The following is a 16,607-nucleotide window of genomic DNA, read 5'->3' as shown; positions in this document are numbered from 1 at the left end:
GGTGTCCAAAGCTGACACCCAGCAACCTGCAGCAGCAGATAACTCCTCACTCATCAGTGAGAGTGTGAAATCTGCCATTCACTCCACACAGCACTTCTTCATCCACAGGGAACCATCAGGAACAACCTGCTGGCATTAGTGTGAGTGAGAAAGCCACTCTGGAAGCTGGAGGATGAAGGAGAGGATCCTCCTTTGAGAAAAAGAACAGCAAGCATTGTGAATGTCATTATATACAACTACAGATATCTCCAAAGTTCTGCATTTCCACCCTGGACCATCTCCAGGTAAAAACTTCAGTCTCTGTGAGGAGGGTGACCAGGCTCCCTTGGCAGAGAGGAATGGTCCTTGTTTCACCCAGCAGACTCAGCCCTGCTCTCCAAAGAGCTCTCCCTGCCCTCAGTTAAGCATGATTTCTGCTTGCCAGCACAGCTCTGTGCACATCACGATGGTCCCCACGTCCTCCAGAGAAACACCTGCTTCAGGACCCTTGGATGCTCCTGGGTGTCACCATGTCAGCCTTGCAATGCCAGCTGGCCTCCAAACCAGGAGCATTGTACAAGGCACCCATGGACAGGTAGCAGAGACTTGACTGCTGAAGATGTTTGAGTCCAGAAAAGGCTGTTGGAGAGTCCAGATAGGACTAATTGCTGTGACTGATTTCAGCAGGAACATGGGATCAACAGTGTCCACTCTGGACCTGAGGCGAGTCATCCATCTGTGAGGGCACAGCTGGGTGACTGTCACACCAGGGGGGACTTTCTATTTTCATCTCAGTGAAGGAAGGGAAGGGAAGAGCAGCTTCCCTCACCCAAATCAGACTGAGATGCACTTATTTGGCTTGAAAACACAGACTCAGCCAAGATTTGCTGACAGCCAACAGGGCTGAAACTTCCCTGCCTGAGATTAGAGGGTGTTAGGGCACGAAACGTGGCAATTCCACTAAAATCAGCAGCTCCATTTGGGCATAAAGCTGTCTGCCCAGAGGACCTGCAGGGAACAGCCTGAGAACATGAGATCCAATATGAAGGGACTTCAATACGTCACCAGGACCACATCGAGGCATTTGAAAGGCAAAGTGGAGAGAGAAAGCCACTACAGGGGAACAGACAGGACAGTGATGTAGGAAAACCACTGTTCTCAGATGAGGATGTGAACATCAGCCCTTTTCCTAGTGAATACTTCACCCTAAACTCACCTCAGCAGGCAGGTTTGGTCCATAATTTCCACTTTTCCTTTCAAAACCGCAGAAAACATTCCTATATAAAAATCACGGGCCAAGTAAATCTTTCCAAGGCAAACAGATGATCACTGACCTTCTGAAAACTGCCTGCTGGCTGTAGAAAACCAAGGAGGCACCAACAGTTCATCATTCTTCCATGCTGGAGGAGTCTCTCACTCATTCTGTTCTCTGGAAAGGGTGTCTCTTTTGCAGGTAGCATGACCACTCTCTCCTTTCTTCACCATCCTTCACTGAAGGAAAAATAGTCTGGGGCACACCTACATTTTTAATGGGTCCATCACATCTGTGTAGTGATGTGCTGTCTGCTCAGTCTCCCAGGCTGCACTCAGCAGGGTGTAGAAGTGGCAGAAAATATAATTGCATTTTTATCCTGAGAACTTACAGGCTAGGATGGAATCACTGAAGGAAAAGAAGGATTTCTCTGCTCTATTAGGATATGTTGAGTTATCATTATCTTTAACATGGCACAGGAGATGCTGCTCAGAACTTGGGTATACCAGAACTTGCTTGAATACATGGAAAAGCACTTTGAGTGAGAGTCAGCTCACCCAAATGTAGACATCTCCAGCTGAGCTCAGCCCCCAGGGTTCAGAGTCAGCGCAAAGGCTGTGTCTGATCTGCATCAGAAGTTTTGTTAAAGCAGAAGGATTCACTCTGCTGTTCTCTTCCCCCCAGCCTGGGACAGCAGCCCCAGGTTGATGCTTCTGCTGCAAACACCCACATGAAAACCACGGGGCTGCTGCCCAGCCCTGCTGAACAGATTGGGGCTGCAAATGCTTCCACAGGAACATCTTACTGTGACATGGCCAGATCTGGCCTCCCTAAGCATGAATGCCTCTGAGCAGCCTGAAATGCTGAAGCTGACTTGCTTTGAAAACACAGCAAGTTGCCCAGAAAGTGCAAGTGAAACCCTGGTGGAGCCATTTTGCAGCTCCTGTGCAGAGGCTGGACCTGCCCTTAATGGATGTGCTGGGTAATCGTGGTGAGAGCAGCAGGACTCCCCTGAGGAAGGACTCCAACAGGCACACTCCTAGACTGATGTAAAGGTGCTTTATAGGGACAAGGATGCTGCTTCTCCTCAGGGGAATTACCAAAAGAGCAAAAAGCTCATCAGGATGATGTAATTGCACCAGGACAGGGTTTTAACCACACCTGCTCTGGACCAAAAGGCTCTCCCGACCTCTGAGATGCCCTGCACTAGGCTTTGTGCAAGGGTAGAGCAGAGCTGCTACAGCAGCCTGCAGTGGGGTGATTGTGCCTTTTAGCAACCTCTTTAGGTGTTCTCAGGGCTTTCCTCCTGCTCCTTAGCCATCATTACATTTGGGCAGCAGACAGTGACTTTGGGAATTACGTGCTGGTCTGAGACTTCAGTGAAGCACAGAGAGGCCAGAGGGGCCTGCCAGAAATAAGATGAAAGAGGTTCAGGAGATGAGTGCTGCTCAGCCTGCTGCAGCCGGTGACCCAATGACACAGTGGCACATGGGGAGTGGCAGCCGGGTTTGCTGCAGGGGACAAGTGTGCAAACTGCAGCTGTGTGCCTGACACTGGGAATCTCTGACTGCTACAGTGTGCACAATCCAAGGGACAGTGTCCCCACGAGGTGAGCTCCTTGCAGTTTGCTGTTATCTGGAGAGCAGTGGATTTCCTGCTCTTCTGCCTTCAGGAAATATCCAGCTCATAAAGTACAGGTTCTGCTACAGAACCATTCCCTCCATCTAGCAGGTGCTGCTGGAATTTTTTGGCCACTTTTCTGCTCCCTTGCTCTGATGGCAGTAATAGTAACACATCTGCATTTTAGGTGTTGCTATCAAGCTGTGATCTTGCTGTGATCCTGCATATCCAAACCTCCTGCCTTTCACCTTGCTACTCTGCTCCTGGTCCCCAGGCAGCTCTGGATCAACATTCCCACCAAGCATTTTGGAATCACCTCTTCTTGGACTTACCCCAGCTGGGGCACACAGGAAATCCTGAACCTCTGCACACTGAACTCTCCCTGTTCTTGCATGGAAAAATGAAAAGACTCTGGAGGAAGCCTGTAGGGGCAAAAGGAGGCAGGTCCAAAAGTCTGGGATAAAAGTCTGTTGCTCTTTCCAGACAGTCTCATGGTTTGGCGTGAGGGATAATGCCCTCCCTGGTGTCCTGTGGCTCCTGCAGAGGCAGGTCCCAGCTGTGCATGCAGCAAACACCCTCTCACCATGCTGTGCTTTAAGGATCACCTACAGGAGAGGCACCTTCCCAGGCAGGGGGGGACAGGATGGGCTCCAGTGCCACACACCTGTCCCATCAACCCCTAGGAAAGCCACCAAAGGAAACTGCCTCAGCTGCTGCAGCAAATTTATTCTCTCTACTTCTGTGAGGAAAAACAACCCTGTGATTATCTGCTGCCTCAGTTTCCACACCCATGCGTGGAGAAAGCTGCCTCCTGGGATCTGGGGAAGAGGGAAGGATTTCATGTTGAGGGAATACCAAGAGACCTGGATAAACTGCCTTGAAAGGACACACGATGTCCTTTCCTGGAAAGGCAGGTTAACACTCCCAGCTGCAGGCAGGCAAGCTCAGGACTCAGGTGAGGAGTGGCTTGAATAGCTGCCCTTGCCTGGTGCTGCTAACCTAGGAGGCAAAACCTAAATACTCATTAAGGCAGCACTTGGCAGAAACCCCATCCTCAATTACAAAAATCAATTCATTTTTTTATGAGCCTGAGGCCTTTGGGGCCTTATAATCTAATTAAATAAAGCTTTCTCACTTTCCTCTTGCCTGCTCCCCTAGCTTCTGTTGTACCAGTAAAGACAAATATATATTTTTAATTTAGCAGAACTCCTCTGCATCGTGTATCCCCTTCTGTTCCCCCTGTGCCTGTGTCCTGCTTGGGCAGGCTGCACCCACAGCCTGCTTGCTTTTGTTCCCAGGAGCTGCCAAAGCTCCAGGGGCCCAGTTCTGCTCCATCCACTCCCACAGGCTGGGTACCAGTGCCTGTCTGAGGAGCAAATATGTGGGAAGGAGCAGAGCCCCACACAAGGTGAGCTCAGCATTGGGAGTGCTGCCTCATGTCACACTGAGGGCAGGACTCATCCAAGGCTGCCAGCTCTGTCTTCCATGGAATACCCTGAGTTGGAAGGGACTCACAAGGATCATCTAGTCCAGCTCCTGGCCCTGCACAGGACAGCCCAGCAATCCCACCCTGCGCCTGAGAGTGTTCTCCAAATGCTCCTTGAGCTGCCAGGACACGCAGTGAGGAGGTGCTGCTTTAGGAGATGCAACGGGGACAGGCTGTGGGTGACCTGGAGAAGGTGCCACAAGATCCCCAAATGGTTTGGTTGGAAAGGATCTTAAAGATCACCTCATTCCAAAGGGTCACCTTCCACTAGACCAGAGCCTTCCTCTCCTCCTGTGTCAGCACCACCAACAGCAGTGGCCGTGCAGAGTGGGCAGAGATCTCTGTGAGAGATCCCAGGCCCTGCTGAGGAGGAGGATGCAGGCAGCAGCTGCTGCTCTCTATATGGCAGCACCTGATGCTTCCCTGAGCTGGCCTCAGACCACCCAGTTCTGGGTACGGTGCTGGAAGAAGACTGGAAGGTACCACAGGGGACTCCCTCTCCACCTCTATGAGGCTTTTGCCTAGAACTGTGTGAAATTTTTTGGAAAAATTGTTCACTTGCTGAAAATTGCGATTATAGGCCATCTAGACCTTACCTAGAGTTGTGATGCATTTGTGCTGAAACCACTGAAGAGCTGAATTTAAAACAAACAAACAAACAAAATGTTGCAAGAACTGAGCTTTATGCCTTGACTTTGGAGCATGTAAGCAAATCCAGAAAACAAAAAAAAATTGCAACCCTTCAATTGAGTTTGGTATCACAGCATTTCCTTACTATCTTACAATTTTTAAAGATTTGAAAGAAAATTATATTTGGGTCAAATTTGTTTTTCAGTATCAAGAAAACAATAGAGAGACAACTGCACATGGGGGAGGAGAAGCCAGAGAGGAGGCTGGGCTCACGTTATTTTCCCTGGGTTTTTCAGTATGGTTGGTGAACCGTGAGTGTATCAGGCTCTGGGGTCTGATGTCAGTTTTCCTGCTTGATGTTGATCAGGAGAACTCAGAGGCACATGCTCTAACCCCCAGAAAGGGGACACCACTGGGATTTCTCTCCTAGGTTCTGTCTTTTGAGGGGGAATTCAGTTCTCCATCCCAGGGCCACAGCAAGGCCACAGAGACGGGGGAGCTCCCAGGGGAGCTCAGCTGCATCGCCTGGAGGGACACAAGGATGGGCAGTGACCACACAAGACACCAAACCCAGCTGTGAGCCCCCAGCCCAGCAAACACTTCACCCTCCAGGTCACAGAGCAGCCCTGTCCCCAGCATGGCCCTGCCACCATCACAGCACATGGAAAGCTCCCAGAGACACTGGGGGCCTCTGCAGAGCTGGAGAGCAGGAGACACAAAACCAGTGCCAGACTGGTGCTTTGGGAGCTTTCCTTGGAACCACACCATGTCCCATGCTGTAGAGGAAGGCAGAAAATCCTGGGATGAATCCATCCTGCTTGGAAGGAAGCATTCCCCCTTCCCTGCCCCTGCTGAGGTGTGTCACAGCAGCCACCAATGTCAGGGCATCCCAGCAGCACCACCTTCGCTAGGAGCCATGCAGCACGTTTCTGAGAGGAAGAAGACATAGCAGAAGATGAGGAAAGGCTGGTGGCACCACAGAGGTGACACCCTGAGCAGCTCCCATGGCACCCCTCAGAGAGGTGCTGGGAAGGTCCCTTCAGGTGAGGTCTCCTCTTTTGGGACCCAGTGTGAGCAGAGCTCCTGGCCAGGACATGGGGATGTGGGGACGGTTCCTTCAAACAGCCTGAGAGCTGACAGCCTCAGCCACCTGCCTGCCCTGCCTCTTCCACCTTCAGAACCTCAGAGCTGAGGAACCATGAGGGGAGCGAGGTGCTGAGAAGGCAGCAGGGGAAGGATTGGAGGGAATGTGAGCAGTGGTGGTGAAGAGGTAGGTTGTGTGGCCAGTGCTAGGCTGAGGCCCAGAGCCCAGAAAAAGCATGGAGAGCACAAGAAGGAGCTTGGGCTCAGCTGCAGAATGTCTGCTGAGGCTGCCTGCAGCTCCTTTCTCCTTCTGGCCCTGCCTGGTGCAAGTGAGGGAGCACTGGGCCTGATCCAGTGATGGGCAGTGCTTGCTCTAGAGGAATCACCAGTGTCCCCACCTGGAGCTGAGCAAGGGTCGGGGCTATGGACTGCAGGGAAGGACCTCCCTGAGCATCTCAGCCCCTCCTGGAGCTCCTGCAGGAGCACAAAGACCAGCAGTGAGGACGAAGGGAGAGATGGTTACTGTCCAGCTTGGACAGGGGCCTCTCCCCCATGAGCCCAGCCTGCCTCACCTCCCCAGGGTCACAGGAAACAGGGAGGGAGCCAGAACTGACCCTGTCCCTGTTACCCCACGCCCTAACCCCCACAGGGAAGTACCACGAGCCTCCTGTGCAGAATCTACCCCTGAACCACTCCTATGGCTCCATCCAGCCACTGAGAGCCTGGATGCACCGAGCCTCCCATGGATCCTGTCCCAGCACATCCCTGGGAAAGGCATTCTCCTGACAAAAGGGCAAAGAGGATGATTTCACCTCCAGCAAATCTGGCAAAGAGGTGTGTCCACAGCAGAGACTGTCACGTAGCAGAGCAAGCAGCACCCACAAGGGATGTGGCCACTTCCACCAGGAGATTACCCACTCCAGGGGCTGCTCACACTCAACCTCCAAGGAAGTTTTCCCTCAGGAGGAATCACTGTGCCCATAGCCAGCACCTTGCTGGCAGTAGCCACAGCTCCCTCCCAGCCCAGGGAACATCCTTCTGGCAACTCCACCGACCTGTGCCGGTCAGCAGGGCCACACAGAGATGCCTGTGTGTGAATTGAACAGGGAATCCATTTCCTTCTGGCAACAAGCACCAGCTCCAGCTTTGTGCAGAACCACGGACACCGCATGGGGCAACTTCAGATTTCAAAGGAGACTTTTCACTTGGGTTGCTTTGACATGGTGGCGTGACATAGCCAGCACTGTGTGCCTCAGGACAGGCACAGAACACACAAACCCATGGCATGGAAGCTTGTGAAACTGTTGGATGGTGGGAACTTCATTGCTGGGAAAACCCATGGAGGAAGAGGACAAAAAGGTGTTGGGTGGTGGGATGGAGAGCAGAGAAGTGATGGTACTGTGGGTTGAAGTCCAGGACAGCAATTCAGGGTATTTCAGCAGGGAGATGAGAGGTGAGGAGCACCAGTGGGGAGAGCAGAAAGCCAAGACACCTGTGAGGGCTTCATGTGAAGAGCCACATGATGAGCCAGACAAGAAGGACAGCCTGAGGTCAGAAAAATAAGTCCTTGTCTTGGGCACCTCAGAAGATGGTCTGAAAGTGCTTGAGCTTGAGTCCCTCTTGCCACCCTCTGCGGAGCTCTCATGAGTGGCCTCAGTGGCCTCCATGAACTGGAGTTGCTGCTCCCCATCACCACCTCCCCCATGCAAGCAGGACGCTGAACAGGCCTGGTGGTCACACAGAGGTTTTTCCTGGCAGAGCTCCTCTGTCCCCTGCCCAACACTGCCATTGTCACCTTGGCAAAGTCATTTAACCACGCCAAGCCTCAGTTTCCCCAGAGAATAATCCAGCCACATCCTAGGGTGGGCTGAAGAGTGATAAGGTGCTGAGACAAGAAGGAACTCAGTATAAATGCAGAACTATTTGGCTTCCAGCCTCACACCCCTAAAGGGACCTCCAGGGAAAACCACCCACTTCAACTCCACTTGTGCCTAACTTTTAGGGGGAAAAAAGGCACAGAATGAGAACCATCCATTTTGTGAATTAGCCATCTCTCTGACTGCCCCTCTGGACTCGGCCACCTACTTTCAGACTTTATCCATTGTTTGCTTGGACTTGTATGGGAAAAATCACATTAAGGAAAATCCTATTGAATCACAGACTTTGGAACAGTTGCAATGGACAATTTGACAAGGACATGGGGATTTAGCATATTTTTAAAGCAAAAATATCTAATGATAATATGCTCCACTCCTGGCTAAAAACATTATCTACTGGCATGGGGGGAATTAAAGCCATAATGCCAGCTACTATAATGCAGGCCTGGAACTCCATGCAAATATTATCCTGATCCAAGAGCTACAAAGCTCTGTTTATCCTAGTAATTAATTCTGTCTTATGTTTAGTGATACAATTAGAGAAACACTGCCATTCTGATGGGCTTGCTTCCACCAGTGCCTTTTACTATATTTACATGCCCACAATAGGCTTGGTCTCACAGAAAAGGGTGAAATTGCATTTATGGAGACAATGCCACATGCATTCCCAGAGCATTTTAGAGATGTAAAGTTAGGCTCCAAATTGCATGTTTATTGTGTGAACACACAATGAGCTTAGATTAAATATTGACTAAAGCCAGCCTAACACCCAAAATAATGAAGATGAGCACAATGGTGTGATTTACTCCCAGGTGCTAGAGAAATACACATCTGTAACATATAACATGCCCTTCCCACAGATATACTCTTTGTATTCTAGCTAGCCTTAGGCAGGAAAATTTCATTCTCATAAATTATGGATTTTCTTTCCCAACTGCCAACACATCCATATTACCAGTTGCAAAGCAAACAAATATAATAATAAAAAAATAATAATTAAAAAAGCCATTCCCCTGACACAGTGATGAGCAGGTGACTGGCTCCTTGAATCCTCAAAGTTGAGGTAGCAAAATGGAAGATAAACATGGCTAAAACCAGAGCATCCTTTCCCTTTTGTCCCCCAAGGTGTGGGAGCCAGCAGGGAGGTGTGGGCATGGCAGGTATCATTTCAGAAAGTACTCCCAGCCCTGGCTGTGTGCAGAAAACTATCTGTCCTTCTCACGCCTTCCTCCTTCCCAGACTTGTGGAAGAAATTCAGGGAGATGCAGACGTTAATAGAACAATTATGGTAATAACCCAGTGCTGAGTGGGGGTAACGCACACCCTTCCCAGCAGCTCGACCTCTAAATCCTCTAATACGGCACCGCTTCATTCAAGATTAAAAGAAATTGTAACCCAGCAGAGACAAAAAGACACGGGAGGCAAGGCAGGATCTCACTCGGCAGCGAAGCCCCACTCCAGTCCAGATGCAGTCATATCACTTCAGCTTCTCTGTACCATCTCCATGACAACCATGTAATTTGGATGCAATAACCACTGCCGAATTGATCTTTAAATGTAGCTTTGCTATAAAACATAATACTGAACGTGTCAGGCTCAGGATAAAGAGAAGTAGCCCCCTACTACTGAAGACTGTGATTTAAGAACCCCCCCTTTAATTTTCAGCTTCAATAATTGCGTGTGTGAGTGGATTTTAAAGGCAGGAGCAGCAAACACCATTTGTGTGTGTGTGTACGGCACGCTTTGGGGTAACACTGCGAATGAGACACCACACTGAGAGCTGGAAAAATGTGTCAATGTATATCCAGAGAATGGGCATCTTCCCACATACACACACACACACACACACACACACACACACACACACACACACACACACACGTACCAGTCAGTCTCCAGCCTCTGAAGCATACAGCTGATGCATCAAATAATCCTAATAAGAATCAAACCCAGTATAACTAAACAAAATAGGAGGGGGGGATCGATGTACAGCATGACAATGAGAGCCCGGAGCTCGCATTGGCACTTACCCGAGCAATGAGCTGTTTATTTTTTGGTCCCTTCACAAATGCAGCTCCCTTTTCTCTTCAACAATCCATGCAAAATAATCTGCAGTCCCACCGATGGAGGAGTGGCCCCGTCCCTCCCCCTCCGCCACCTTCCTGGACCTCCCTGTTATTGGCTTCCTTCTCCTTCTCTCCTGCTCTCCCTCGCTCGCTGGCGATGGTTACACCTCCCAGCCTTCCCCCAAGGTGCCGAGAGACTGCTGGGGATCCAGCAGGCAGGCTGGGAGGGACGGCGAGAGGGGGAGGAGGCGTGAGGCATGGTGAATGGACCAGGGAAAGGATGGGTTCATAAAGCTCTGGCTGGAGAAGCCCCTGGCAGAGCCCCTGGCAGGAGCTGCCAGGGATGTCCCCGGAGAGCAGGGGCTTGTCCCCCCACGGGCACCTGCAGGGCGCTGAGGGATTGCTCTGCTTCCTGCCAGCAAATCGTCACCCTGCGAATTGACACTGGCTTGAAGTTTTGGGTTGAAATCCTGCCAAACGCTCTCGGTATCTTTAACAACCAATACGCTTCCGAACGCAGACGTGCAGCACTGGAAATGTCTCAAGGACCCACCTTGGTGCAGACCCCAGCAATGCAGGTTGGGTTGCTCCGTGCCTCTGGACACCTGCTGCAGCTCCATCCCATCCCATCCCATCCCATCCCATCCCATCCCATCCCATCCCATCCCATCCCATCCCATCCCATCCCATCCCATCCCATCCCATCCCAGGCTCCAGCAGCAGTGCTGTCCCTGTGCCTGCCAAGCTGTCCCCAGAGCCTCCCCCAGCACCGTGGGCTGGACCTGGTGCTGCTCACCACCACTGCCACATCTCCATCCTGACAGCTCTTGCATGTCCACGGGCTTACCCAGGAACCTGGCTCACCAAGAGGGCTGGGGGTGCAGTGTGGGGTGGAGAGGCACAGGGACACAAGGCTTTTCCTGCTTTAGGGCCCTTTTACCAGACTAACAGAGCAGTGCTTAGGGCAAACACTGTCCCTTGGCCTCTTGCTGGCTGTAATACAATGGGGGTTTCTGTGGGTGCACAGGTGAGGGGTGCTGGGTGCTCTCTGGGTCAAATTGCCCAGCTGGAGCACAAGCCAGTGGTCCCTTAGGCTGGGCCAGCTGGGATAGTGGCCAGCTACAAGGATCCTTCCCCCAGAGCTGGCACACTCTGAACTGGCATCACCCATGTCCTGTGGCACACAAGAACCAGGATGTGCACCCTGAGTGCCCCGCAGGGATGTGGGGTCCAGGATCACAGAGGGGCTGGAAGGCACCTGAAACCACCTTGTTCCAGGCCAGGCCATGGGCAAGGCCACCTTCCACAAGACCAGGGTGCCCCAAGCCCCAACAAAGCTCTGGGTGAGAAGGGTTGGCTGCCCAGATCCCTTTCCTGATTCCAAGGAGAAAACCTCTCCCTAGACCTCTGTCTCCCGAGGGGACACATATTTCTGAATGAGCAGACAAATCCCCAACATCCCAAATTAAAAATACCATTACAACACACGTCCCAACCCTGCAGCACAGCCATCAGGTGAAATAATGTCCTGGAGCAGCTCAGCAGAACATGGCCAGAGATCCTTCCAGCAGGGATACCCCCAGCACAGCACACAGGGTTGTTTGCCAGGGATAGGATTGGTAATGAACCATGTAATGAGCACCCTGCAGCTATGCTCAGGACTTTTCCAACAAATGCAAGCCTGAGTGAAGGTTACTGTGCTGGAGAGACACAAAAATGGACCTTGTGGCTACAGCCAAGAAGCTGGGCAAATCCAGGTGTGGGGCTTTTAACCTCCCACAGAGTCCCTTCATCAAAGAGATTTGATTAACACCATCACAAAAGTCTGTCCTGCTGCTCTTTCTGATAATCTCTAATGTATTTGTAATCAAACAATTATCAGGTATGGGTGCTTTAACAAAAAAATTTAAAATATAAAAGCACAATCAATATTTATCGGTCTGTTGTGCTGTTCAGTTCTGAAGGCAAGGAACAAAATCCAATTTCTGCTTAGCCAGTCCTAGGAAATGACATTTTGCAGCATGAGAAAACGAGGTTCTAGTTTCTAAGAATATATCCACTAGTGGGTTCCAAATAACTGTGTTATCAATCATTCTGGATTCGGGGAGACACCTCCTCTCCTCCCTTTGGCAGGGCAGTGAGCCTGTCCCTGTCGTTGGTTGGGCATTCCTAACAGCAACAGGGTACAGAGATTTCTCCTGCTACATCTCTGTCAGGTGCCTCCAATATGTCATAATATTTTCTTCCAATTAAGAAAACTCCTAAACTACAGCGATTCTGTGTGTGCTGCTGAACTGTCTGGATTTTTTGCCACCTGTGACACGAGTTCTCTGAGGAAGAGGGAGCATCCTGAGACAAGGACACCTTCCCTCCACCCCAGCATCAGGGGAGCCACCCCTCAAGCCCCCAAACAAGCCAAAGCACCCCTCTGTGAGCCTGCCAGGCAGCAGGGAACTGCAGGCACCACAGGTAAACACTGCCCACACATCCAGACCATGGGAATGTCCCAGCTAGGCTGAGGGCACAGGGGAACACCTGGATAAATGAGAGCAGCGTGTGGTCCTGAGAGGGTTCATGCTCCTGTAGCCCCATGGGATCCACCAAACCTGAGCTCCAAGGCTGGCAGCTCCACAGACTCTGCTCCCCCTTTGAGTGGAGAAGACAAGACCACTTACCCTGCAGCCCCACAGGCTTTATTGACTTCCCTCACCATTTAAAAAGTGCTTTTACTGCAGCTTAATGCTTTTGCTTTTGAAGTGCTGAATCCCCATTACAAAGAGTTTTCCAGACATGCCCTGCTCTTGGTCCTTGCTGTGGCACACAAGGACACTTCTGGGTGCTGTTGAGCCTTCTCAGTTTTTATTATGAAACTATTACGGGTGTTCTTTGTACCCAGGAATGAGCATGCTCCCATGTCCTCACACAGCTGTTTGTCTCAGGAAATCCCTTGGATTTTCCAGCTGGGATTCACTAATTTTCAGCACAAGCCACTTTGCTGGAAGCCATAATTAGGAGAAATCTGTATGAGGGCCTTGCTTTGTGCAGGTGGTGTGGACAGGGGGATGGGGAGGGGATAACAGCCCCTCTGAAGAATAAGGGCCAGTCCTTGGGAGCCTTTGTCTGCATTTCTCTTACACTTGAGATCAGTTCTTTGTCCTGGGTTATGTCTGTCCTTGGAGGTAAGGTGTGGCCAGACGGTCCACACTTGGAATTTCTGCATCCAGCTGGGCTGACACAGGTGTAGGCAGAAGGCAGAGAGCTGCACCACACACCTCACCCTGAGACAGACTGTCCAACTGCAAACTAACTCACAGGTGGAACAGCTCCAGCCCCAGGAGCTGCTCCTGAATACTGTGTCTGGGGTCACCCTGCCCCCACTGGCTCTTCCTACACAGAAAATCCCAATGACTTCAAGAATGTTCCCCTGGGAGTTTTTCTTTCCCTCCAGGCTGTGACCAGCTTGGATATACATTCAAGTGAAACTTGTTTAGGGCTCCACAGGGGTCTGGTTTTCTACACCACAGTTCATCCCCTGAGCTCCTCAATAAGGTTCTGGCTGCTGGGCCAGGAGTCAGAGTTGGGTGCTGGTCTGGCCAGCACAGCCACCAGAGCCCTCTGGAAGTCCCAAGGACAGCGTGCACTCATCTCCTGTGCAGGGATTAGTCACCACTCTTGCCCACACTAAAGAAATCTCCATGTGCCATGGAGGATTTTGATTCCCTGCCCAGTGTAGGCACTTCTGCCTGGGAAATCCCAGCCTGGAATATGACAGTCATCATTCCTGGCATTTCAGTTTTTGGCAGAAGGTGAGATTGATGGTGCTGGATGAGCACTCTGCTCACTCTCCATCTTCCTTCATGGGAACTTTCAAATGAGTCACTGTCCTCCAAAACACCATCGTTCCTCTGCCCACAGGGGTTTCTGAGTGTATGAATTTGCACTTTTCTTCCTGAGAGCCCATTGCTGACACAAAATCAGCTCCCCAAGCAGACCTGACCACTCACAGCATCTGACTTGTCCTAATTTCAGTAACATTTAGTGTATGAAAACTGTATCCTCAGCAACTGATGAGAGTGAGCAGGTCCTTGGAGGTCCCAGAGGAAGTCTGGTGTTCTTCTGACTACAAGGGGTCTGCAGTATCTCTTCCATCTTTTGTTATACCCCAGTGTTAGGAGTGTCCCCCTCTCTGCCATCCCTCATCTCACCTAAACAAATGCCATCCTATTTCGTCGGCCTAACTTCATAGAATCATAGATGGGCTGGGTTGGGAAGGACCTTAAAGCCCATCCAGTTCCACTCCCTGCCATGGCCAGGGACAGCTTCCAGTAGCCCAGGCTGCTCTGAGTGTCCAACCTGGCCTTGGGCACTTCCAGGGATGGGGCAGCCACAGCTTCTCTGGGCACACCCTTCCCCAACACCCAGGTACTGACATACAATGAACCATTCAAGGTAGTTTTTCTATTCCTAGACATGTACAAACATTTCAATTTACCACTTGTCATTTAATGTGCTGCCTGGTTACTGCTGGAGCAAGCAGCTTTCCATTCCCTCAGTAGGATAGGGACCCATCAGGCTACTTTTCTCTTTGACTGGACACCTTCTTTTTTTTCAGTATCAGAGCAGAGTCTTTGCCAGCTTCATCTAAAACCATGCAGCATTAATTTTCTTTCTGACATACATGCATATAAACACACACACATACACACTCCCTAATAGTCCTTAATGCCACCAAACATAATTTTTATTGACTGCTCTTCCAGATTAGCCTTCCAGGTCTCTGCATTATGTAACAGTTAATTCATTGCTTTTGTTACCAAATCCCTTCTTTTCCTGTTTGGGTTTTTATTACTGTTATTATTTCTGATTTTCTCTTCTTTAACAATGATAGATTCTTAGCTAAGAATATCTTCAATGACTGCAGAACTGTGTGCATGCTGTGGAGGAGACAGCATCTATCAAAGTTTTCTTAAACAACCCTCATTTAGAATGCCCATTATTTTTTCTCATTTTTTCCTCCAATCGTTTCTTGTTTGCAATTGTTCCCAGCTTAGGAAAATTGACCACTTTCAAGTGCCTTGCATGGATACTATCAATTTAGGATCACATTCTGTTCAAAACAAATGCAATTAGGGCATTTAAGCAACCATTCATTCTGAGTTCAGTAATCAATTCACCTTTATCTGTCCAACTGAGGCCTGATCCAGAATCACACCAAATTCACTGCAACACTTTCGGTAACAGAAAATGATCATCTGTCATTTTTAGAAACTGTGGGGCTGCGCATTGGCAGCGGCACGAGTCCTTCAGCATCTACCCCTGAGGCTGAAAAGCTGTTCTGGGAAGGTGGATTTTCCTTCACTTTGTTATGAAGCTGTTTAGGGAAGCTATTTGTCCATCCCCCGGTTCGATCTGGCTGTCTGCAGGGATCCATCTGCACCGGGGCTGATCTGCCCCAGCCTGAGTGAAGAGCAGCCCTTGCTGGAACACTGGGATGTCTTCTGCCTCCAGCACAGGAAGGATGTGGAGCTGTTGGAGCAAGTCCAGAAAGGCACCAAGATGATCAAAAGGATGGAGCAGCTCCGCTATGAGGAAAGGCTAAGAGGGCTGGGTTTGTTCAGCCTGGAGAAGAGGAGGTTTTGGGGTGACCTCATTGTGGTCTTCCAGCCCCTGAAGCATTTCCAAGAAAGCTGAGAGGGGTGTTAGAGGGTGTGAGGACTAATTTTGCTGGCTGTGAGCAGGTTCTGGAGCACTGATGTGAAGGGGCAGAAAGCAAAGGAAGGAAAATTTGCTGTTAACCCAGACAATCCAAGACAGAGAAAGTGAGGATACTTCAGCTGTGGGAAGAGAGGCCCTGGATCTTGCAGGCCAAGGACTGCTCAGCCTGTAGGATTAGGTACAGTGACCGAGGGCAGCAGAAAACTCAGGCCAAGGCACCGGGGAGCACTGACTCTGACTGGAGGTGCTGGCCCATCTACCCTCACCTTTGAGGCTCATTGTCTGTCTGAGTCAGAGGCTCTGGTTTTTGAAAGGTTTGGGATAGGGAAAGGGAGATTAGAAACAATTTTTGAAGTTATAAACCTGATTTTGATAATATTCACAGAAACACATAATGGTTTAGGTTGGTAGAGATCTTAAAGCTTTTCTTGTTCCACTCCCTGCCATGGGCAGGGACATCTTCCACTAGACCAGATTGCTCAGAGCCCTGTCCAACCTGGCTTTGAACATTTCCAGGGCTAGAGTGTCAATAATTTCTCTATTGTCTATAAAATAAAAGTTAATAAACAGACATTTGCAGATGATGGAAAAGGGAATTCAAATGATCTGATGTTCTACTTAAGCTCAGCAGTCAGGTCCTGGCTGGGAGAGATGTGGGACAGAAACAGAGGGGCCCTGGGGCTCCCACACCTGGGCTGCAGGGGGACAATTAGCAGTGATGAGGTTTTATATAAGCAGAATCCCAGCACCTTCTTTGCTCTGTGTGTTCCTGAGTTGCCAGAAGGGGTTCAATAAGAGGGACATTTTGGGCTGTTGATGGAGAGATGACACAGATGCCAATGAGCTGCCATTAGCTCTGTGTGCCCTTAGGACTGTTGCAGCATTTAGCCTTGTGGAAA

The 16,607-nt window shown here is 50.2% G+C and overlaps 1 protein-coding gene across 1 annotated transcript in view; it reads right to left on the bottom strand.

Annotated features, from left to right (window-relative positions):
- PSD2 (pleckstrin and Sec7 domain containing 2) overlaps positions 1 to 10,225 on the bottom strand; it is a 53,891-nt gene extending 43,666 nt beyond the window's left edge. The window contains exon 1 of the mRNA XM_002190671.7: positions 9,958 to 10,225. The gene's annotated coding sequence lies outside the window, so the exon portion shown is untranslated. The remainder of the gene's footprint in view (positions 1 to 9,957) is intronic.
- Positions 10,226 to 16,607: the final 6,382 nt, after the last annotated feature.

This window comes from Taeniopygia guttata, chromosome 13, assembly GCF_048771995.1.
Source record: "Taeniopygia guttata chromosome 13, bTaeGut7.mat, whole genome shotgun sequence".
NCBI lineage: Eukaryota > Metazoa > Chordata > Aves > Passeriformes > Estrildidae > Taeniopygia > Taeniopygia guttata.
This window is presented reverse-complemented; position numbering and strand designations above follow the sequence as displayed.